The 26570-nt window shown below is 40.4% G+C and overlaps 1 long non-coding RNA gene across 1 annotated transcript; it reads right to left on the minus strand.

Moving 5' to 3' along the window:
* Nucleotides 1-549: 549 nt before the first annotated feature.
* Nucleotides 550-7550, minus strand: LOC147841401 (uncharacterized). Its single transcript, XR_015504150.1, has 2 exons — nt 7298-7550; nt 550-4143 (listed from the first exon to the last, which is right to left on the minus strand). It is a non-coding gene; the product is annotated as an uncharacterized LOC147841401 (long non-coding RNA).
* Between the last annotated feature and the right edge of the window lie 19020 nt (nt 7551-26570).

Here is a 26570-nt window from a genome sequence, read left to right on the forward strand (position 1 = left end):
TAACAGTCAGCTGAGACTCATTGTGGGAGGATTTCAATTATTAATCTCAATTCTTTCTGTGGTAATATTACATTATATAAGACAGTGTTTCAGAGTAACCCCTTTTAAGTTACATTTTTTTTAAATAAAGGTTGCTTATTTGGCATTGATGGTTCTCAGAAAAAAACCTTTTAACATCCATAGACGTTTTCTTTCCACGAAAGGTTCTTCACAGTGGAAGATGATACTTTTGATCATGAAAATGTTCTACATGCTATGAAAAAGAGCTTCCATGACAAAAACTAAAGGGGGATCTTCAATGGCAGGGTTTAGCATGCAAGTCTGGCATAAGACCAAAGAAAAGATGGTGGAAAAGTACATAGTCAACGGATAATTTTAGAAATTATTTGATAGAAAATTCAACTCAATTCCTTGTGACAGACTGTTACAGTGTCTTTTGTAACTGTCAGTGAGCTTACTGTATGTAAATCCAAATAGAACAGTCATTAACAAAAAGCCCCATTGTGGTGGTGTCAGTGTTTTGCGTTGGATAAATTAATAGAGTATTAATGCGTTATCTAACAAGTTTATTGCATTAGTACTATCGTCTTGCTAAAACACATGTGGGAGATACAGAAAAGATAAAATGAAAAGAAATGAATAAATAAAGAGGACTTAAATAAGCACATTAATGGCATTTTTCAGTTCTTGTATTCTCACAAGTAATGTTATGAGAGCTGTCATGATCCGTCATGATTATAATTAATACATATGGCCATATTGTGAATAATACATGTTATCATTAAAAATAAACTGTTTTATTTGGCGTGCCTTATTATTATTGGATGTTGCCTACCTTTACAATCAGAATTATTCCTTGGCATCCTCACGCATTAAACTTTTAAAATTGTTTGCATACTGTAGGTATGCTACAGTATTATGTCGAGTGCAGAGTGATGTTAACATTTGAGATAAATAATACACACCCATTTCCAGATGGATATTTTAACGGTGTTTCTAGCTCTGAATGCTTTTCAGAGCTTTTTAGGTTAAAAGCTCTCAATTCATCTCGGAATAAAACATTGCTTAAAATTAGTCTCTTGCTTTTATTTTGAAGGCATTTTTTTAAAAAAAAAAGCAAATGATTGTGAGTAGCCCTGTAACTATTGCTGTCATGACAGATCTATTTCAGAACAAGCCCCTATCAAAATATTCTGGCTGCGGGCCAGATATTGATGCTGGCGGGCCACTTTTGGCCCTTGGGCCACCTGTTGCTGATTCACTGTTCTATGGCATCACAGAAAAAAAAACACTTTTTGGTTCTTCCTGGCATCATTAATTTTAAGACTATGTTTACACACATATGCAGAATCAGGCTTGAAGTCCTTAATGGTTGTTTTGGTTGTCCAGTATTCTCAAATATTTATTGACAATGTAAGATAAATGTTGATTGTACTGCATGCACATGTCAGCATTTTCACCAAGTCATGTTTTTTGTGGTTATGAGAGATGATAATGGTATTGTTTTCAAAAATATGCACTTTTCCGTCAATTAATATTTAATCAGTGTTATTACTGTAGCATTTACAAAAATTGCTGTTGTATCACAATGTATTTTAAGGGTATATGGGGGAAAATATATATATTAATACATAAACTAACCGGTCATTTTATTAGGTACACCTCTCAAACTGCTCTTTAACGCAAATTGTTAATCAGCCAATCACGTGTCAGCAACTTAATGTATTAAGGCATATAGACATGGTCGAGACGATCTGGTGCAGTTTAAACCAAACATCAGAATGAGGAAGCAAGGTGATTTAGCTGACTTTGAACATGGCATGGTTGTTGGTATTTCACTATTTAAGAAACTGCTGATCTACTGGGATTTTCACACACAACCATCTCTAGGGTTTACAGAGAATCGTCAGAAAAAGAGAAAATATCGAGTGAATGGCAGTTCTGTGTGCGCAAATGTCTTGTTGATGCCAGAGGTCAGAGGAGAATGGTCAGACTGGTTCGAGCTGATAGAAAGGCAACAGTAACTTAACCACTCGTTACAACTGAGATATACAGAAAAGCAACTCTGAATGCACAGCGCGTTAAACCTTGAGGTGGATGGGCTACAGCAGCTGAAGACCACACCGGGTGCCTCTTCTATCAGCTTAGATCAGAAAACTGAGGCTAAAATTTATACAGGCTCACCAAAATTGGACAATAGAAGGAAAACCGTTGCCTGATGAGTCGTCAGATGAGTCGTCTCATCGTGTCAATGCCACAGCCTACCTAAGCATAGTTGACCCTGTCCATCTCTTTATGACCACAGTGTACCCATCCTCTGATGGCTACTTCCTGCAGGATAACAGGTCATAAAGCATGAATCATTTTAGACTGGTTTCTTGAACATGACAATAAGTTCACTGTACTTAAATGGCCTCCACAGGCACCAGATCTCAACCCAATAGAGTACCTTTGGGATGTGTTCACATCATGGGTGTGCAGCTGACAAATCTGCAACAACTGCGTGATGCTATCATGTCAATATGGACCAAAATCTCTGAGGAATATTTCCAGTACCTTGTTGAATCTATGCTACAGAGGATTAAGGCAGTTCTGAAGGCAAAAGTGGGTCCAACCCTGCACTAATAAGGTGTTCCTAATAAAGTGGCCAGTGAGTGTATTTATTTAACATAAATATAATATAATGTAAAGCTCTAGAATGCCAGCAGTCATTTAACTCAATGTAGCATTGCGTTCAATATGGCTAAGAAATAAAATGTGCTAAAAAATTCTAATTAAAAGTAATGTCTTACACCTAGGAATCCTTTAAGGTGAGTAAAACATGGGCTTTTTAAATTAAATTTAAGAGTCTCAATTTTATGCTAGCATCCAAAAGTATTATACACAAACTGTAAACATGTTTTTCAATTATCTCACCACACACATTTACATTTAATTCAGTACAGACATAAAACTAAAGTATAGTTAGAAAAATCTCTAATTAATTCAAACATAAATCTAAAATCTGACAGAGGGATCTTGAAATGTTAAGAATCGTTATTATGATCATGAATTTCTGCGTTCTTGACTCTGCTGATGGGAATTCAGTACATGCATTTTGTTTCAGAAATTTCAATACTTTGTAATTTTATGTTGAAACTCATTGAGTTTGTTCAGGAATCCAGTGAGGCATGTAAAAACCATTTCCCATTAATTCTGCGTCAGAAAGAGCACCCGTCCGATAAGAGCTGACCTACAGGCCATAAATCCTCACCCTCCTCCAGTTGGTCTCCATGGTTGTGCTAATTGCTCCAGGCTGCATTATCACCCCCCTCCCCCTCCCAACCTCCCACCCTGGCTTGAAGATGACCATCCAAACAGCATTGCTTTGAATCTTTTGGTCTCTTACGTTGGATGTGTGCATTCATTTCTGTGTGTGTGTGTGTGTGCGCCACGCATGGGTGGTTTGCTCCTGCACTCTGGCTCCATATTTCGCTGACGGTGCAGCGTTGTGGAGATGAGGCTCCCCCACCATGGGACAGTGGGAAAATTACTGCTGTCATTCCTGCATTGGCTGACTGGCGTTGAATTTGTGGTGGTACAGAAAAATGATATGATAGATTTATTCTCCGACAGGATGCACGGCCATTATGATGCATACCAATCAGATAGAGCCTCAGTTTTAAGAATAAACCTATCAATCTCACCTCTGCAACTTTCCGATGATCGGTATGCATTTCTGTTGTTCCCTGGCATGCAAACGAAAAATCAATAAAGCACATTTAAGTAACTCCAGTTATAAATATTACACGAACTACGTCCCATTCATTTTGCCATTCCTTATTCAGTGTAGCTAATCTAAACGGATGGGATTGCGGTATCACTTGCCAAAGCACAAGACAGCTGAGAGCATTTTGAGGGAAATTGCCATCATTTGGCTCTCAACCATCGCACATGGAAAGTGGAGGTCAGAGGAGTAATTTGTAGAAATTGGCAGACTCTGTCAGGTGCTGCTGTTAGCGTAGTTTCTCGTTCTGGCCAGAGGTGGCGGCGGTGAGTCTTGTAGTATTATTGACTGCTGTGATCTCCTACTAAATGATCTCTGCTGGCTTTTGAAGTGTCACTGTCTTGTTTGCATTAATGCAATTAGAGGGGACGAAGATGCTAAAAACAAGTAGAAAACACAGTGTGAGAGCGCCTGATGTGACTTCTCTGTTAACTTTGACTCCATAAAAGATTCATTACCACTGAGAATTTCATCACAGCAAAGAACCTTCCAGTTTTATGATAGCGTTTAAAAGGATAATGCAAAAGTCATAATCGGCAATCGTTTGCCATTGAGTATGCACATGTTTTTATGTGTGTTCTTGCTTATGTGTGCTAAGGACAGGCAGTAATTTGCCTTTTATTCAAAGCAGACGCTTCCAATTTTACCATGCTTTAGGGAGCAAGGGACAGAAATTACTTTAAAGAACAGTAACAGATGTAAGCAAGGGTATTGTTAAAGGTTCATCATGTGCTAAAGAGATTTGGAGGGGCGATGCGATAGGAGCTCGTAGCCCTGTGTTTAAAGAGCAGGCAATGAGCGCCTTAGGATAAACATGCCGCTGACTGACATCACTCAAACCTGGCACTGAAATTCTTCCTCTACACGTGGCTGTTAGACAGGCTGAGGCTGCTCTGCAGGGAAATGTGCAGCATGATATAATCTGAGGCATGATGTGTGTCCTGATGTGGCGTTGTTGTGTTTGTTTGTGTGGATCAAAAATGCATTCATGTGCAGTGCATTCATGTTTGATTCCCATCATAAGATGTGTGTGTGTGACATTGTAAAAATTTTTAGGCCAGTGCAGAAGGCTACCTTTAACGATTTAGAAATGTAGATATTTTCATTCATTCATTTTCTTTTCGGCTTAGTCCCTTTATTAATCTGGGGTCGCCACATCGGAATGAACCGACAACTTATCCAGCATATGTTTTATGCAGCCCTTCCAGCTGCAACTCGTCACTGGTAAAATGTGAATATTTTAATATTTGATATTTTAAAGGGCCATGAAACCCCCTCGTTTCAGCAGGGTGTTTTCACACCTCTACTTTGGAAAAAGTCAGAAAAGTGGGCGTGTCCAGCTCTGTTTAGGAGGGAGTGTCGGAGAAACTAAAGTGGGATGGTGTGGGAGTGTCTATTTGTGCACGCGCGAGTTTCAGAGTCAAAATACACACCCACACAGACAGGAGAAAGTGATGGTGTTTAACCTACATGGACATCTGTAGTCAAATTATTTGCCAAATTATTAAATGTTGGACTTTAACTGCAGTTTGGCTCTTTCATTCAGGGAATTCATTCATGCCTCTCGCGACAAACGAGATGCTGCAAGCGTGTATTTTTCATGCAATGTTTGATACCGCATGGCGAATGAGAAAAAAAAAAACTCTGCATTTCCCGGAAACTTAGATACACACGGCAGGTAGTGTCAGAAAGCCGCGTGTGTTATTCCGGTCACAAAATGCGGTGCTAACATTTCTGCACTCAGTGCAATAGTTAACTTAATTCGATACGAACAAACTGAATAAACAAAGAGCACTGGTCGCTCACTTACCAAATCTGTAGAGGCAGAACAATCACCAGTAACTAGACCCGCGTCTTTATGGAGAGAATACTACAAGCAAATCCAGATTTCAGCGTTTGCAGATGAGAACAGCTCTCAGGTAAACAATAATCCTCCTTACACACGTAAGTTATTGTTGTCGCGCGTCGCGTACACTGTTAATCCACACGTGATCCAGATAAGCTCTCACAGAGAGAAAATAAAAACGAAACTTAACAGCAGCAAACTATAAAAGCAACACTTCACGCTTGTTTTGCCAACACAACGTGGCGTCTTTGTGGTGTAAACACGGTGACAATAATGAATATTAATGAAGTTGCACAATAGAGCGCGCTGATTGGTTTGACCCAAGCCTTACTCATGCATTAATGCATCACACTGTAAGACGTAATAAGACTCACTCAGGCACAGACGCCCAGTCTGCACGCTGGAATACACGCTATTATGTCATGACCGTGACGCAGCTTCAAAAATTCGTTTCAAACAGGAAGTACAAATTTGCTTGAAATAACGCAAAAACAACCAATTTACACTTTTTAGTGAAATATAGGTGTCCTAATAGTGTTTTTAGCAGTGTGGGACACATATACGACTGTCAACAGCTCAAAAAATGTGTTTTGGTGTTTCGTGACCCTTTAAGAATTAAATATTTTATCAAGTAAAGACTCTAAATATGCCCTATTAAAAACAATAAACAAAAATTAAAGGGCACCTATTTTACCCCTTTTTCCAGATTTATTATAAGTCTTCTGTGTCTTCAGAATGTGTCTGCAAAGTTTCAGCTCAAAACACCCATCAGAATATTTATCATACCTTTCAGAACATTGGATCTCTGAATTTTCTACTATTAACACCATGTAGCTGTTTTTGTTGCCTGCGCCGTTAATGCTAGTTCTCCCTGGCCACCATTCCCATGTGCCTTTTAGAGTGTGCCTCAATCTCAGCCATGGCTGTGTCAGATAACAGACAGACATAAAGGAAGCAGATGTAACGTAGCATTGGTGAGAAATATTACAGTGTAGCATGAAATTAGCTCATTTTATGAATATTAATAATCAACAATAACGGTTTATTCTTAATTATTAATATTCCGGCTTAAGCTTCAGTCAGCTTGGTCAAACCAACATATGATTGTAAATGATCATGCTCGCGCGACCGAGCGGATTCCCAGATTATGAATATTAATTATCAACAATAACGAATTATTGTTAATCATTAATATTCCGGATCAATTTATTGTCAATTTGACCAAACGAACACAAGCAGAGCCGCCGCTCTTCCGAGCGGACACTGTAACCTATTCATTTAGAAAAAGGGAATTTAATTGCTACTTCTTGTGAAGTAGATTAATCATTCAAAAGTTTTAAACAACTTATCATAGCTAGGCAGGGGAATCTGTATTTCAGTGACATTTTCTCGTGAGGCAAACAATACAATTCATTTGATTATAATGGAATTTATTGACTAGTCAGACGTGACGAACAAACAAACGCACAAACATACATTAAACACAAAACAAAGGTAAACCACGTGGAGATATCGGGTCTAAAGAACGTGTAACAGCAAAGAGAAATAGTAAAGCTAGGAATTATAGATTTCAGGTAAAAAGTGACAAAACTTTCAGTTCCACACGCACCATTAAGGACCACCAAGGTTATAAAAAACACCTTTTTGATAAAAGGGGCACAGCTTAATCGCATAATTAAAATCACCTGGTTTTTTCATGTCTGGAGGTCTCTTTTATGTGTCTCTCTTCCGTCGTGATGAAACTACTCTTGATGTCCTTTGATGCGTGGAGTTTGTAATGCAGTTCGGACGAACACGATCGCAAACTTTAAACTGAATTTACTTTGCCGGAAAATAAAGAAAGCGTGGCGGGAAAAAGTCCATGCGGCTTATAAAGCCACGTGTGGCCCGAGGGCCACCGTCAATGATGTTCCTTTTTGGGAAGTTCTCTTTCTGCCCAGATGTTTGGGGGGAAGTGTGCTTATACCTGCGGGTCACGTGACAACCCGTACAGCATTCTGACCAATGATTTCAGGGGAAAGTTTGCGCGCGAACCTTCCTTTGTCTCTGGGCTGCACGTATGCAAATTTGAGCGCCCGCCTAAAGCATGCGGACAGGCATTTAATACAGGGCTTTAAAGAATAAAGCAATGCGAGTTATGGTCTCGATCTATGCATCATGTGTTATAAAATGTCCAGGGCATTCTATTGACACCAAACACTCTACAAGTACATCACATAGTTCCCATATCCTTACATCCTTGATGCTTTTAAAAAGGCCTGCAAGCGTGAATGTGTATAGTCTATATCAGGTATTGTACACATTACAAAAGTTAAATGAAATTAAACAAGAGATTTGGGTTATAAATGTCTTTGTTTAATTTTGAGGAATGTCTTGTCTGTGAGCAGAATGTTGGCTAAAGAGGTTTTTTTCCTTTTCTTATCTTATCTGTCACGTTCTTTTGAAGTAGGCAGAGAGTGGTTCTGTGAAGTCTCCCAGACTTGTTAACATGTCACCAAGGGATTACCAAGCCAGACTTTTCGTCACCAAGTGATTTTATTGTCCTGGCGATTCACCCAGATTGTTTTCTGGAATGTTAAATGGAATGTTTATCTCCAGAATGCAGGTTACAATATGTTACAACAGTAAGAATTTTCCCAATGATTATTTGATGTATTTGTTGTGGAGTTAGTTCAAGTCTTTCTGTGCTGAGTCACACACAATGTCATTACAAATTTCACGCACAGTGACACACACTGACACACAGCATGCACGTTTAACTTTGCACTGCTTTTGCCCGGCAAATGTGAAAGGATACATGTTAGAATCCACTGCTGTATGAATATCTGTTATGCTAACGTACAAAATAAACCTGATTTAACGTCCACAAACTGGGATTGAAGCATCTTCTTTTATAATTGTGCTGACATGCAGCTGTGGTGATAAAGTAAAGACGGTAAAATTGCTGTAATTCATTACTAACATGCACTGTTTAAAGTGGTTTTATACTTGTAAAACTCATTCTTGATCACATTTTATGATGATTGATGATCACAGAGAGCTGAACAGATCTTTTAATCCCACTCCCTTTGTGGACGTCCTGTCTTGTTGATATGATTATATGCATTACTACAGAGACTATACATGTTAATATGAGGCTGTCAATCAATTTGGTGGGCGGAGAAACTACACTCCTACGTCACGTTGCGGTCAATTTGGGATTTTGGGATTTGAAACCCATTTTGACACCAGGAAATTAAAAAAAAGAGACTTATTGTCTTTATATCACTCCAATATAACTGTGGACATACTATACCTGCACACAGTTCTGTCCAAACAGCTTCAAAAAGGTGATTTTCATTGTAGGTGTCCTTTAAATTTAATTGGACATTATGGTATTTTGTATTACAAATAAGTAAATTTACTGTAAAATAAGTACATTTTGTAATTTACAATTGAAAAAAATATAGCTCACAAAAATTTACATTTTACAACATCATAACATTTTAAATAATTTCTTGCAAAATGGTGGAAACATGATAAATACTGTCAGAATTCTAGACACAGAGATGGAAAATTAAGGCATGGACATGCAGTTGACCTGATTACAGTTAGATTTCATTAATTAATTTTACTTTGCTTTAGTCACTTATTTATCAGGGGTTGCCACAGCAGAATAAACCGCCAACTTTTCCAGCATATGCCCTTCCAGCTGCAACTTAGTACTGGGAAACAACCATACACTCTAACATTCTCACATACACCCACTCATACACTATGGCCAATTTCTTTGTCTTTGGACTGTGGGGGAAACAGGAGCACCCAGAGGAAACTCATGCAAACACTCACATGCAAACTCCAAACAGAAATGCCTACTGGCCCAGGCGGGACCTGAACCAGCGATCTTCTTGCTGGGAGGCAGCAGTGTTAATCACTGAGCCACCGTGCCGCCTACATTTGTATTTGTATGAGTTTAATTATTAGATGCAAAACATGTTTAGGAGAGAGGTAAAGTAATGGGGTGTTTGTGTTATTATTTACCACTCCCAAGCATCGTGTTTGTGCCCTTTTTGCTTGACATGATGGTTCAGTAAAGCAGTTCACAAACTGCAGAGCACAGAGCAGAACATAGAGAATTATCTGTTTATTTTTTTAATTATTTGAAATATCAGAGGAAAGAATTATCCAAACATGCACTGAAAAAAATAAGATTTTGAAAATGATTTTTTTAAAGTTAAGTTTTAGTAAACAATTTATGTAAACAAACAAATTAAGTCAAACATTACTAAATTCAAATTGTGTTTAAATTTATCCCATATAGATTGTTTGCATCAATTTAGCAGAAATCATTTTTTTCAATGTATAATTTACCAAGCCACAATATTTTTAATTTAGACTGCTTTTGGTAGATTGTGTTGGTCATTATGAATTTCAATTAGCAAATTGTTTGTAAAATCATTCCATACGCTTAAAAAGGATCATTTTTTAAATTTTTTTTTTTTGTCTTCAAGTCCAAGTCTGAGTCATTTGATTGTGAGTATCTACCAATACCGAAATCCGATCTGATACTTCTATAATACATAAAAAAATAATAAAGAATAATGTTGTCATATGTTGTCATCATCAACTTTATAATTCATCCAGACCAAAGACATACTTGCGCTGTCTGTTTCAAGCTGCTTTCATGTTCTACTTTGCCGGCATTTAGCCAATAGCGTCTTTGCAGCAAAGTCATGTCATGCTGCACATGTTACTGTTTCTGTATTAAGTCAAGAAAGAGGTCTAACTCTGTGCCGCTGCATAACTATAAATATACACTCACTGGCCACTTTATTAGGTACACCTTATTAGTACAGGGTTGGACCCACTTTTACCTTCAGAACTGCCTTATTTTAATCAAGTCTTAAACCCTGTGATCGTGCCTGATTTCCGATCATGTGAAAGAATCTGTACATCCATAGATCTCATTAGCGACACATGCATGTATATCTATATTTGGAAAAAAAATTTATTGCAATTGCCGACATTTTTGACTGTTCAAAAATGTCACGATTAACATAAAAACTCATGGCATATCAAATTCAGAGTTTCAGCTCATCTTTGCAAAGAAACAGTTTTGTACATAGTACATTGTACAATTTGTACATTTTCTCATAAAAAAAGTAAAAAAAAAATTAAATGAGAAAAATGCAAAACAAAAGCATTTTCAACAAATGGGCTTGTGAACCCTAGTGTATTGTGTCTGAAAACATCTCCAGTGGAGACTGGAGCTGCTGGTGGTTGGCATTTTCAAAGCTCTAGCCAGTGAACCATGTAACCTCTCTGCGAGCGCTGCCTTAGCTCCGTCCCAGATCACTTTCATCACTAGGCTAGTGTCTAATCAATCAAGTGGAAAAAGAGTCACAGTCAGCACTGAAATCACCATGAAACACTGTCTGGATGCAGGATGAAAACTCGAGTCCCATAGACCAGCCCTTTTGTAGAGTTAAATCAGTTGATTTGCCAGTTTTACATGTGCTATTATATTAAGCGCCTCATTGATCTCATCCGAGCCAATTGTTCCTGCAAATTCCTGCCCACGAGTCTGACCATTGCCAAAATCAGCATGCATAGCTACCAGCCGCCAATGCAGGATTTGGATTCAGGCTGTCCCACACGTCGTTGCTTTTTAACGTCCGTCTTGCGTGCATAGTTGAATTAGATGTGCTCTGATCCATGTCATGGCTAATGTAATAAGGTGCACCCTGACACAAGAAAGAAAGGCGTGATTAGATAAGCATTCCGAGCAACTGTACCATGTGACACCCTGACACTCAGCAGGCGTCACTACTTGCGTGCCGTGACTATAAAATGACCCAGCCTTTAACATATTTTTTTTTTTGTCGATGTAACAGCTCATGAAATTGACACAAACCAGTGACAAGTGTGCTCACTATGCGAAAGCACCATGGAGACATTACTCACTCGTGATGTTTTTATGTCATACAACATTCGGTTCCATTAGATGAGGTCTGCACCCATAAACTGGAACTGGGTCTAATAGCATTGATACGAATGCCATGCTAGACACCATCGTCTCTGAAAGAGCGCTCGATTATTCACAGAGTTGTCAACTGACTGGCGCCTAAATGCTTTGCCATCTGTGACACATACTGCATACCGTATGATTACACTAATATATGATGATATAACTGTGCCTACAGTGGAGATTAAAATTAGACAACAATTTATTAACATTTAATAATGTAATCTTCATTGTGCAAAATTTGTAGGATTTATTTGTTGTGGCTATACCATGCAAGTAACTTAGCTTTTTACAAAATAACAAAGGCACTGAAGAAAGATTGGAGATCGGGGAAAAGCCACGATGAAAGATTAAACTAAAATTTCATCTGCTTTTAATAATTTCAGAATATTTCTGCAGCCACATTTGCTGGCACTTCCACCGTTTACTGACTGTAGTAGGTTTCTTATCCATGAATTTATTTCACCAAGGATCTTTCAGGGATTTTCAGCCAGGCTTATGTCAGGACTCTGGGCTGGCCATTTCATTATTTCACATTAAAGAAAAAAATTCCTCTTTTGCTGTGTAATGAACTGCCAATTACCCTGACAATTGTTTTACACAGCAGATACTTCAGCCCAGCACTAAGGGTGAACTCACACTATGTACAGTTGCTTTGAACCGGGCCAAAGCACGCTTGTCCCCTCTCCCCTCTCCCTTCTCCCCCGACGGCCTGCACTCACATTACATTTGGGCCTGGGCACGCTTACATCATAGATGATGCACTGTTCAGTAGAAAAGCGCCCTCGCTCAGCACACTGGACATTTCTCTAGTTATATTGTTTGAGTCGTTTGGAATGCGGTGACACACAATCAAATATTTCGCCAAACAGATCCGCCACTTTTGACGCTCATGAACAGTCATAAAGTCCTCGAGCTGCAGGAATTTGCTGAAGGCACAGCTGTGGTGCAATGCGGGTTTGCATCTTAAATAATCTACATCGGTTTGCATTCACTGAACAGGAAGAATGATTAATTAATCCATATGAAACAGTTCCTTAAAAGTCACACCTTGCTTTCAATTTCGGGCTTAGGTGCGTTTTGCACTCACAAGCGTATCGCGCCAAAGCCCAAGTGAACCGCACTCAGCGCACTTACCTGATTCAGCGCATTCACACTTCTCAAACAATCCGGGAAACAGGCCTGGGCACTTTTCGGATAGCATAGTGTGAGTACAATCCTCAGTGCTGGGAAACATTCATACACGCTCTCATTCAAACACTACGGCCAATTTAGTTTATCCAATTCGCCTACTTTATTTCACATTGCATTGGACTGTAGGGGAAACCGAAACACCTGGAGAAAACCTATGCAGAGATAAGGAGAACATGCAAGCTCCACTCAGGTAAGTCTCTTGCTCAAGCTGGGATTAGAAATAGTGACCTTCTTTGTTGGGTTGTTAGGTTAGGATTGTATTCTGAGGAGGTTCTAATTTCTCTAGCCTTGCCCTTGGGGTGTCGATCAGAACACAGGAGTGGATCAGGCAGTTAAGGTCAATCAAACTGGTTTATTGAACACTGAAGAGGTGTGTGTATAGGCGTGTGTGTGTGTGGTCAGTTCGTTATAGACGCACACAATAACACACAAAGGCACATAGGATGAGGCCATTCGCCATAGCTGCGGGCGCTTCTCTGCATAGCTCTGCTTTGTGCTGCGTCATGAGGATGATAGACAGGTACGTCAAGTCCCGCCTCTCTAACATTGCCGCCCCCAAATTTATTTGTAAATTTGCTCTGTTAAATTTGCCTCAAATTGGTTGCTGTGTTTCTTTACTCCCCATATGATCCTCCTCTTCAGGGATTTCCGGAAGTACAATCAGACGAGATATTGGCCGTGTATATGTCCTGTTTTTTATCTGGATCTCTGCTGTTCTGACATGTCCATCTGCTCCTGGAAATACTCTAGTTACTTTTCCAATTTGCCATAGGGCTCGCGGCAGCTGGGGGTCAACTAGCATAGCTACTGTGCCAGGCTCAATGTCAGGTGTTGATCTTTGCCACTTTCCTCTTGTCTGCATAGCTGGTAAGTAATGTTTAATGAAAGCAGTCCAGAATCTGTCAGCCAATATCTGGGAATGCCTCCATCTCCGTTTAGTAAGGAGATCAGACTCAGGATATACTACTTGGGGTAAGGAACCATCTGGCCGCCCCATCAGCAGGCAATTGGGAGTGACTGGGTCCAGGTCAGCCAGATCTGCTGAAACATAACCTAAAGGTTTAGAATTCAAGATGGCTTCTACTTCAATCAAAACAGTCTGGAGAACTTCTTCGGACACAGTCTCTGAGCCCAGAGCTGTGCGGAGAGCCATTTTTATTGAACGAATCTCCCTCTCCCATACACCACCAAAGTGGGGAGACGCAGGAGGATTGAAGTGGAAATTGATCCTCTGTTTGGCTAACAACTGCTGTAGGTCTGAACCTAGGGTGCTGAAGGTTTCTCTGAGTTCTGTTTCGCCACCTCGAAAGTTTGTGCCTTGGTCAGAGTATAGTTCTGCAGGCTGGCCACGTCGGCCAATGAACCTTCTCAATGCCATTAGGAAGGCATCACTGGTCATAGAGGTTAGCACTTCTATGTGCACGGCACGGGTGGTGAGACACTTGAACAGGAGGCCCCACCTTTTTTCTGTCCTTCGACCTAATGTCACCATCAATGGGCCAAAACAATCCATGCCTGCTGAATAGAATGCTGGCTTAAACAATCTGAGTCTTGGCGGGGGTAGATCGACCATCTGCTGTGTAGCTGGCTTTGACCTCCATTTACAACAATCAAGGCATGTCCTTTGGTACTTCTTGACTGCCTCCCTACCCCTCAGAATCCACACTCTTCTGCGGAGTTCAGCAAACACTCGCTCTGGTCCCGGGTGAAGGAGTCGAGCATCATAGTCTTTGATAAGCAGTTGGGTGTATGGATGATGAGGGTCAAGTACTATGGGATGAATAGTGGCTGGGTCAAGGACTTCTACTCGTCTCAGACGTCCTCCCACTCGTATAAGTTGGGTTTCTGAGTCAAACTCTGGGGAAAGACATAATAGCCGACTGTTAGAGCGAACTGGTTTATTAGCTTTTAGCAGCTGAAAATCCTCAGGAAAACAGTCCATCTGTATCCCTCTCAAAGCCACAGTCTCTGCATCTTTGTAAGCATCAGCTGTGAGTGAATTATCAAGGGCAGCCGCCCCGTGCAACTCCTGTGCAATTGCCTCCACCAGCTCATTCCAGCTTCTGCATTGCTTTCCATCTAAAGTCGTTGGGGAAGTAATAGTGATTCCACAAAATGTTCCTCTCTTAAGTTCAGTTTCATCCACAGCATCCGAAAATTGGGAGTTGGGGTGAGAAGGCCACTTTTCTTGAGGCTGCATTAAAAACTTTGGACCATTATGCCATCTGTTGGGTCCAATAAGGTCTTGCAGGTTCTTGCCTCGAGTCAGGTCGTCGGCAGGGTTTTCTTCCGAATTGACGTATCTCCATTCTGCACAGTCCGTCAACTCCTGAATCTCCGCCACCCTGGTACCCACAAAGACCTTGTACCTACAGGATTCTGAACATAGCCAGTGGAGGACAATAGTGGAATCAGTCCAGTAAGTAAATTTGTCCAACTTCACAGTGAGCTCATTTACGAGCAACTTTGCTAACTGTGCACCTATCAAAGCAGCACAAAGCTCAAGCCTCGGAATGGACTGCTGCTTTCGTGGAGCTACTCGTGATCGGGCTAGCAGGAAGGCTAGATGGAGTTCTCCCTGATGATCTTCTGTGAGCAGGTAAGCAACAGCTCCATATGCCTTCTCAGAAGCGTCACTAAAGATATGAATTTCTCGTCGCACATCTGAGTGATCCATGTAGTAGGGGTAATAGCATCTAGGTAGTGTCACCTCAGGTAGATATTTTAGTTCTTCTTCCCATTTCATCCATTCCTGTTGAAGTTCACCAGGAAGTTGAGGATCATCCCAGTCCCTGTGCTTGACCCAGAGGTGCTGCACTATCACCTTAGCCCTAGTAGTATATGGAAGGATAACTCCAAGGGGGTCGTACTGACTCGCCAGCACCCGGTAAATGTTACGCATTGTCAGGGCATTATATGTGATAGGTCGGTGTTTAAAGCCCAGATTGTCTGATTTACAGTGCCAACTCAGGCCTAATGTTGACTCACGTGGTTCAGCTTTGTCTTGAGAAAGCCATAACTCCAGCTTAGTGGACCTGGCCTCAGGTGGTAGGTGACTGATAACTTCCCCTTTATTACTTGCCCACTGTCGGATGTCGAAACCACCGGAGGATAGGAGAGCGCGTAACTTGTCCACTAACTGTCGTGCTTCCTGTGCAGAGGGTAGGCTTTGTAGACAGTTGTCCACGTAGAAACACTTGTTTACTGAGAATCTTACATCCTCATCAGGGGTACTGTGCAATGCCACATGTTGCTGTAGGGCGAAGGTCGCACAGCAGGGGCTACATGTCGTCCCGAAAGGAAGAACTTGCCACTCATATGTGTCTGGCGGTTCCTCCCGTCGCAGGTCACGCCACAGGAAGCGCAGGAGTGGCCTGTCCTCAGGCAGTAGCAGGACCTGATGAAACATGCCACGTATATCCCCGCTGATGGCTACACAATGTTCTCTAAATCGCAAGAGGACACCCAGGAGAGAGGGACTTAAGACTGGACCAGGAAGCAAGGAGTCATTCAGGTTCAGTCCCTCATATTCGAAGGAACAGTTGAATACAAGGCGATTTTTCTCATTGTGAGTGATCATGTGATGGGGAATATACCATTTTTCTCTAGTGCTTTCCTTCTCCTCATTCTGCAGCTTGATGGCAGCCCCAGCCAGCTCCAACTTCTTTATCTCTGACTTATAAACCTCTGCCCTCTCTGGAGACCGAGTAAGCCGCCGCTCTATTCCCCTGAGATTAGGCATCACAGCATCTTGGGGGGCACAAAAGAGAGGGAAATCTTTTCTGCGCAATAGAGGTGTTGCATAGCGGAGAATGCCATTAACCTCAACCCGAGTAGTCTTAGTCTCCAAGAGATGAATAGCCTCTCGATCTTCTTTTGAACGTGTCACCTGCTTCTCACAACGATAAGGCATAACATCAATCTGCCAGAGCCTTTCCACATCCTTCCTCACCTGTCGCTCAGCAGGGGTCAGGGACAAGAAGAGGCACTGTTGTGATGACAACTGGTCTTTTAAGTGTCTTATGGGTCCCTGTAACGTCCATCCCAGCCTGGTCTGTATTGCTGCTGGTCCACCAGAGGGGCCCAGGCGGACAGGTGATATGGGAGTGATGAGGTGAGTATTGTCTGCTCCAATTAACAGCAATGGGTGTGCTCCCTCAAAGGGCTGCAGGGGAAGGTTCTTTAGATGCTGATACTTCTCCAGGATGCTCAAAGGGTACGAATGATCTGCTAGTCCTAGACGTTCAGCAGTAAAGGCAGCTGAGATTCTGTATACTTTCTGTGGCTGGGTAACTGGAGAAATCTGGAAAGAGACTGCAGCACCAGTGACAGCTTGCACATCCTGACGAATAGTGCGTAGGGCTAAGCTTTCCACCGGACCATGGATACCAAGTTTTGTGGCAGCAGGGGGCAGGAGAATTGTCCTCTCCGATCCGTCATCAAGGACAGCGTAGGTATCTAGAGTTTGGTCTTTGTGGCGAAGCAAAACTCTGACTACCTTAAGGAGAACCTTCCTACATCCTGTAGGTTTATCCAGATACAGAGTCTCTGTTGCTGAATTAACCAAACACGATCCTTCAGTCGCTGGTTTGAAGTTAACTTCATGAAGGATCTGTAGGTGCCTACCTTTACAAATACTGCATGGCTTTTTTAGGGTGCACTTTGCTGCCTGGTGTGTCCTCCCACAGCGCCAGCAGCGGTGATTTGTTTGAATCCATTCTGCGATCTGCTGTTTGTTAAAGGACTTGAATGTAGGGCATTGACTGAGGTAATGGTCTGTTTTGTCACAGTATGGGCAGAAAGCTTTGATTTGTGTTTGGAGGATACCTGAGCTGGCTGGGGGGACTATGCTGGGTACATTAGGTAGTTTAGGAGGGCCCTCCTCGGCTCCATGGAGTATTGTAGCTGACCGCCCAGGAGGGTTTATTACTCTTCCTTTCTCAGTCCTCTGCTCCACCCTGCGCCTGCGTTCTACAACATAACTCTCACTGCTCTGACACCAGGCCTCATATTGCAGCCATTCAGAGAAATCAAGGAGGTTATACACTGCACCAGGTCGACGAAACATGTGTCTCCTGAACTCAGATCTCATTTCAGGAGGTAGTTTGCATAACAGTCTTTCCACATGTGACCCACATCTCAATTCAGCCTGACCATCATGGCCTAAAGTCTCCAACATACCAACAAGGGATCTAATTTGTAAGGCAAACTTATCAAAGGCTGCGGTATCGCCTCGTCGAATGTCAGGCGCATCCATCACTCTAGCTATCCGACGTAGGGCTAACTTGTAAGGTTGCCCAAACCTCTCAGTCAATGCTGCCATTGTGTCACTATAAGGGAACGGTGAGTTAAGGTAGGAGTCAGCTACCAGGCGGGCTTCATCTAATCTTAGATGATCCAGCAATATCTGATAACGGAACAGTTCAGTAGTATCAGGCGGTAACAGGTTCTCAAGAGCAATCTTTAGTCTGGTGAACTCACTAGGATCCCCTGTAACGAAGTCTGGAATGTTTGGGGCGGGACCACGATAAGTGCTTTCCCTCTCATCAGGATGCAGAGTGGATGCTCTGAACAAAGATGTCTGATTTTTAGGTCTCCTTGGCTCATCACTGTGGTAAGGTTGAGGCATATCAGCAACGTTATAAGGTTTGAATGTTCGCTCAGAATGCCAGTTGTGCTCATGAGTGGGGGCTCTGGAATCCGTGGGGGGAGGAGCCAATTGGCATGAATTTCTATGGACAGATTCAATTTTATAGTGAGCAGAAGAAGTATCATGGTGAGCAGGAGTCTTAAATGACTCTGGGACGCCTCGTTTAGCTCCCATTCCGGTCTGTATTTCGTCCCTCATCAAGTGAAGCTGGTTAAGCATCTTACCCAGAAAATCTACGAGTACATGTTCAGTCTGTGGCTCTTTCACTGGGTGGCTAGGCATAGCAGAATAACTTCTTTGCTCCACAGCCTGCTTTGAGGTAAGTACTGAGTTATTACCTTCTCTATGAAAATTCAGATCTGAACTTAATGGAGCAGCGACAGTATTGTGCAACTGAAATGACTGACTGGTATTTAGTGCATGGGAAGATGGCATTGGAAGAGACTCCAAGTGGTGCTTAGTCTGAGCAGGCCTATGTGAGGGGCTTAAGCAAGTTTGTGGTGATAACTGATACTCTGTTTCTTCCCAGGGCCTGTGAAATGGTGAAGATACAGCAGACGGAACAGTGGGTATATTAACTCCAGACTGTAAAGGTGCTCCCATCCGTTGTCTGTCATAGGAATACTCTTTATTAACAGCAGCGGGTGGCCACTCATCCACCACATTTAATGAATACTGACTCACAGGACTGCTGGCACGGTCAGACAGGGCAGGTGAAATTTGTGCAGCATCTGCAGGGCCGTATCTCCATAATTGTTCTGTAGAATGAGGCATTAATGACTGACTGACCTGTTTATGACGTAAGGGTGTGAAGTCATAGTCCTCTAAATAGGCAGGTGGATAAACATGACGCTTAGGTCTGGCTCCTCTGGCGCCATCTGCATTCACCCCTTCAAACTGCATATTGCCACCGTTGATCCTCTTTATCCAGGAGACAATGGCTGAGCTCCGGCTCGAAGGACCAATTTGTTGGGTTGTTAGGTTAGGATTGTATTCTGAGGAGGTTCTAATTTCTCTAGCCTTGCCCTTGGGGTGTCGATCAGAACACAGGAGTGGATCAGGCAGTTAAGGTCAATCAAACTGGTTTATTGAACACTGAAGAGGTGTGTGTATAGGCGTGTGTGTGTGTGGTCAGTTCGTTATAGACGCACACAATAACACACAAAGGCACATAGGATGAGGCCATTCGCCATAGCTGCGGGCGCTTCTCTGCATAGCTCTGCTTTGTGCTGCGTCATGAGGATGATAGACAGGTACGTCAAGTCCCGCCTTTCTAACATTCTTGCTGTGAGACACTGTGTCGCTCAATAAATAAAACTTTCTTTGATTGCTTAAATAAAGTTTAGTCCAGATGGCTGGCCACTCAACATGCTCTGCAGCAAAGTTTATTCAATGCTTTCAGGGTTGAACTTACAAGCAATTCCAGCTGAAATTTTGAACTGATTGCTTATTAAGATTGCCTGCATTATCCTTTCCTCTAGTGTATGTGCCTTTTGTGGACAACCAGACTTTTTGGAGGACTTAAATGAGTTAGTGACATTGTAAGGATGGAGCAGTATTCTAGAAATCACAGATTTGAAATGACCAACTTTTCTCGTTATGACTGAAAGGCTAATCTCATTGGCCTTCATCTGACAAGAATAGCTCACAATCTTGTAAAGTCAGTCAAAACTGGCCATCAGTTAAATAGGGATTGATATTTAAATAAATTACCACCAATTGTCAGATTAAAGCCTCATTCACAATACCAGCGACTTTGTAGTGGCTATTTGCATAGCGATTGAAATCGCTAGTCGGAATTTCCACCTTGAGGTTGCCTAGGAAATGTTTATGTATGATATTAACATGACAGCGAACACATTTCTTGCCTCTGAAAATAAACATTGTGGAGGGAAAGCGCTAAATATAAATGGAATCAGTAGCTTAATTACACAAATTAACAAGACAATATCGTGTGCTGTCATTTCGGCTATTTATCTGCGAAAAACACTGGTCTGTGTAGTTCTACAGTATACCAATAGCTTACAAGTAGCTAATGCAGGAACAGTGTGAGGATCATCCCAGTAGGCACACAGCATAAGACATAAATATTACGTTATAATTAGGTTGTGACGTCAGGTGATGAAATTCAGTGTTGAGCAAGCGTCTAAGAATAACTTTATTTTGACATCCAATAATGACGTCAAATGAGGGTGATATTTGGTTGATTTTAGGTTGTGTTTGAAACTGACCAAAATCCAATGTCGAGCCAACATCTTAAACCAACATCATTCATTCATTCAATTTCTTTTCCTTCTTAATTGCTTTATTAATCTGGGGTTGACACAGCAGAATGAACCGCCAACTTTTCCAGCATGTTTTTACGCAGCGGATGCCCTTCCAGCCGCAACCCATCTCTGGGAAACATCCACACACACTACGGACAATTTAGCCCACCCAATTCACCTGTACTGCATGTCTTTGGACTGTGATGGAAACCATACCACCCAGAGGAAACCCACGCGAACGCAGGGAGAACATGCAAACTCCACACAGAAACGCCAACTGACCCAGCCGAGGCTCGAACCAGTGACCTTCTTGCTGTGAGGTGACAACATTACCTACTGCGCCACTGCGTAGCCCAAACCAACATCATATTGACATCAAATACTGACATGTATTCATCAGATATAACAACCAAAGTCTGATAGACTGCTGTAACATTAGATGTTGATATTTGGTTGATTTTAAGTTTTGGTTGATTTTTAAGCCGACCTGACATTGGGTTCTGACGTCAACACAATTTAAATTTCCAAGCAAAATGCAACATCCCTACAACGTCGATTTGAAACGTCAATCTGATAACATGTTGACGTCCTGTGCATGCTAGAATGTGAGCTGTACTTATTCTCTTATTGACTGTCTCTTGCAAACTTTTCTCTTCATTTGCACGAATTTAAGAGATTCTCAGCATTGTTTCACCGCTTGATGCACCCATATCCTGTCGCCAACAGCTGCTGTCGCTTGAGTATCCGAAGATCGCTATCGGAAGTCACTAGCTCTCTATTAAAATCAATGATTGCATGTCGCTGCTTGTCATAGGTAGTGCAAATAGGGCTTATCACCTATAACGATGAAATTTTAAAGTGTTTTTTTTAACTTTGTACAGTTTTTATTGGAAAACTCTTACTTCTTTTGTACTATGCTTTTGATTATATTAAGCATGGCATACGTGTAAAACTACAGGACAGAGCAGTGACCTAAAAATGTAGAAAATTGTATGTTCTCGTATTTTCATCTGCAAGTAGAATGCTCGGGACGGCACTTTGGGTGAGATTAGCAATGTCGCCTCATAGCAACAAGATTACTGGTTCGAGTCCCAGTTGGACCAGTTGGCATTTTTGTGTGGAGTTTGCATGTTCTCCCCATGTTTGCATGGTTTCCTCCGGGTGCTCTGATTTGACCCACAGTCCATGTGGCATAAGGAACTAAATTGGTTGTAGTGAATGTGAGAGTGTATGTTTCCCAGTACTGGGAAGAACATCCGCTGTGCAAAACATATGCTGGATAAGTTGGCAGTTCATTCCGCTGTGGTAACCCCTAATAAATAAGGTGACTATGCCGATAAATGAATGAATGTAGAATGCTCAATAAAACACACTGGAGTTAAGGTATTGTTGGGACACGATGGTAAAGCGAGTTTGGTTTCAAAGCCTGTCTGAGCACTAAAGAACACGTCTGTTTCTGTAAGGGAAGGTGGCAGACATTTATAGCCGTTGAGCGATGGGATTGTGGGCTCACAGAGAAGATAGCTAGGCTTCTCCAGAGCCGCAGGCATGTTCAGTAATCAATGCACACTTATAAAAAAGAGGATAAACAGGAGAAAAACGGTGGTGGTTATGCAGGAAAAAAAATCCCCTTTCCAGTATCATAAGACTAGTTACAGTCTGAGATGTCATGGGGTGTACAGTGACAAAGCTCAGCCTAGATATATATTTTTCCGGTTTCATCTTTTTTTTTTACTTTGGGCTTAGTTTCTTCTTAAGACCCTGAACCAGCGCCGTCTTTCCCTCAGAACTGCCTACGCATGTTGACTCACTGCCTATGGCCAAACATTGACTCGACTCTCGGTTTATGGTGTAAAAAAAACACTTGCTTTGGAAAATAAGAGAGATAGATAGTAGTGAGGCGTATAAGATTATTGAAGTCTTTTGTGTTGCAGATTTTCTTCTGGCACTTAAAAGTGTGTTTTAGTCCTGATTAGCACAACGTCAGCGTGATTTGCCTCTGAGGTCATTGTCCAGTCAGACTGCTAGCGCCATGCCGCTGAATGATTGACGGCTATTTGAATAATAGACAAGCTCTCTGCATGTTTAACCATGAGATTCTATTTGCTGCTCACATTTTTATTAGCAATTAAGTCTGCCAGGAAGCACAGCAACACTGGGATGCCTCTAATTCATGTTTACTGATGTGTAAATTCCCTGTAATCTGAATAGCTTTGTTAAAATGTCACGGATGTTATTTTGTCTGACTTCAAAGTGCAGTCAACAGATAGCGCTGCCAGTTTGCCCATTCATGTTTTTTTATTTGTAGGTTTTTGCAGGTTTTAACAAAATGTTTTATTGTGAATTAATGAACATCATAAAATATTATCGAATTTGCACCTATATATGCACTGGCTGTTGTATAGTTTGGATAGTTTGAACAGTTTGAAGGGGCTGCATTTAAGAAATGTATGTAATGCAATTCATTTCCAAATCCACTGTACATTTCCTGTTTTTCAATTTGCTTGCCATTAATATTTATTGTTAAAATACATTTTAGTAATTAAAAATCATATGTAGATAATTGAATTATGACATTTATTTGATTTAATATCAAATATATTGTTTTTATTCATTATCATATTACAATTTTTGCAATTTCTTTGGCTCAACTCTTGATTGAAATTTTCATTTTTTAAAACAATAAGTTTAGATCTCTGAACCATTAGCTTATTGTTCACTTCAGAGTGGCATTTCTTGTTGATTTAAGCAAATTGCAAATGCTCTGGTGCATGTGTAAAAACAGTAAGTATAATTGTCTGTCGTTTGGACAAAAAGTAATTGCATATGGCTTGTGATCAAAACTGATGAGTCAATTTTCATTTAAACTGTCAAACTCTTTACAACTTCTCAATCGTTTTTCTTTGTGTAAGCCATCACACTCAAAACCATTTATTCAACCATTTATTCAGCATTTGTATACACACGTTTACACCATAAGTACACCATAAATACCTAATATTGACATTGTTTGTTGAAAGGACCTTTAGTTGCAATACAATTTGCGTTATCTATTTATCAATCATATTTGGTAGCAATTCAGAATCATTACATTCTCAACATTCTCAATCCTGAACTGCAGTAACGGAAGAGCAATTATAAGAAGTGTAATCTCTGGCAAGGCCAACAAGCGTCACAGGATGTTCACCAGGAACTTCTTTTTTTATGGTTGGTATTTTGTCGGTTTTTTTTTTTTTTGTGTGTGTATTTGTGGTAACATAAGAAATATGAAATACATAATACAGCAATTGGATAAACAAAATTGCACTTTGCATGTAATTTTTTATATATATGTACTATTCACTCTTCACAACAAATTTCAGATTTTTTTTTTTTAACCTTAATTTTCACAGTTGACTGTCCTGTTGAAAAAACAACTGATCATTTTGAGCAGTGTGGCTCACATGATGATAAATACACTTTATGTTTTGGTGGCCTTGGCCAAATTAATGACACGATTGCTAGGTTTTGTAGAATGAATTAAAATCATTTGTGGGAGTAACTACATTTTGCAGACATGCAATAAAGTTCTGAAGTTCCAGCAAACAGATTTGAGGTTTGCACTCACAGTTTAGAAGATGTTAAGACTGTTTTGAAAAATGTGCCAGAGCAATTGAGAAAACTGTAAACAACATTCTACTGTAAAAAAGAAAAAAAAAAGAAAAAAAAGTTTCTCTCATAATTTCAAGTTCAAGAGTTCACACTTAGCTGATGACTGATTATAAAGCTTGTTTGGCATGCTGTCCCGGAAGAGAGCCCTGGGCTCATAAGATCCTCAAGCCTTGGGCTCCCTCCCCTTTGCAAGGTGAGAGGGGAGTTTGAGCTCAGGTAGATCTTGAGAACTACCCTGCTGTAGTAGCTAATGAACAGATAGTGATTGCTCTTAAGAGATAACTACTTAGGAGCATGTCTATGGTGCAGTTTTGGATTAGTCAATTAACTTAAGTTGCATGTTTTTGGACGGTGGGAGGAAACCAGGGAACCGGGGAGAAACCCACGTGAGCATGGGGAAAACGTAAAAACTCCGCACAGAAACTTCGGCCGGCTTGGTAAGGACTAAAAACAGTGACGTTTTTGCTGTGAGACAACAGTGCTAACCACTAGGCCACCGTGCCAGCCATCTAGGAAAGGGGGAGGAGGAGGGGCGGAAAGGGGGATTCTTCAAATATGGCTGTCATATGGAACTTAGGGTATTTATAGTGGCTTAGGAATCATCTGATTGGTGAATAATAAATTGAATAATGCGGGACCGGCTGCAGGCAATCATAGTCACGTGATCCTTTCAAAATTTATAAATAAACTTCACTTAAAACAAGCTTATTTTAAGGGGTTGTAATGGAGACGTGAGAATATTATTTTCCCACAAATATTCTTGTCTACTGAGCTGCTTTATAGTTCATAAGGTGAGGTCAAGTCCTCATAAAGAGTAGTAAAATGCAAAAGCTGAAAACTCAAGTGTTCAAGTGTTTTATTTGTTCTTCCATATTTTGCCAAATTTCATGACATGTTTACTGATGTGTGAATTTGCTGTAATCTGAATAGCTTTGTTAAGATGTCATGGGTATTATTTTGTCTGACTTAGATAATTGAATCATTCCAATTGTTTGATTTAATATCAAATACATTATTTTTCATTATTATTTTATTAAACTACATTCTACTCCAACAATAAATGGTTAATAAATGGTTTCTCTCATATTTTCAAGTTAAGACAAAGTTATTTTAAAGGGTTATGATGTTTGCTTGAGTATGTGTGTGTAGTATGTGTGTAGTAAATGAACATGCTGCGTCAGATGTATTTGTGGTTTCATACTGCAATTTCAAGTCCAAATGTCAATTTGATTAGGTCTACAGCATTGTTTTTGATTTGTTCATCCATATTTTGCTAAATTCCATGACAGTTCCATGAATTTCAGACACAGATCCCATTGATCTATAGATTCATTGCATCAAATATACAATGCTTTGTTGTAAACTTTAAGTGGTCACACCACAAATAAATTAGAAAATCATATTTTGAAATGTTTTCTTGCGAGAGCTTGTTGACATCATGTTACAGTACTTATGGATAAACTTGTTTATTTATTTGATCTGCTCTCTCTGCATCTGTGCTCGGCTTCTCCAGTTTAGCGCTAGAGGCAGAATTATGGAATTAATATTTTTAGCTTCTCAGACACACATTTAAAAAAAATTAAATAAAGATATTTACCTATTATTAGGGCCAGACAGAATATGCAAACATTTTATTTTTTGCTATTTCTGAGGGGAATTTTATGTGGAATGATTTTAGGAGTGTCCTAATAATGGAACAAAAAAAGTACATTTTTAACTTGTATTAAATGTTTACAATGTAAATGCAATTAGATCCACTTATTTGGTGAACAAAGCAAGTCTCATATAAAATATCTACTAAAAGACAGAAAATATGACTTTACAAACTGTATTGTAAATAAATCATATGAACATTTGAATATTACTATTATTATATGACAGTAATATTAGTTAAATTAATAAAGAAACTGAATAAATCTAAATTTACTCACATTTACACAAGTAAATATATAGACTTGATGGGCTAAAAATAGGTGTAAATCTGCATATTTCTTCACAAGCAGAATTCGTGTGGGCCTATTAGTCCATTTTATTTTGAGATGTTTTTCAAAAGGTATTACTATAAAACGCTCAACTTTTGCTGTGATGATTTGTATTGGTTTACATTACACTTAAACTTGTCATTAAACATGACGGAATGCATGACGTAGACTCTTTAGTTCCATTGCAACTGGATTTCGCCGTTCTATTCA

The sequence above is a fragment of the Danio rerio genome, chromosome 12 (genome assembly GCF_052040795.2).
Source record: "Danio rerio strain M-AB ecotype USA chromosome 12, GRCz13ab, whole genome shotgun sequence".
NCBI lineage: Eukaryota > Metazoa > Chordata > Actinopteri > Cypriniformes > Danionidae > Danio > Danio rerio.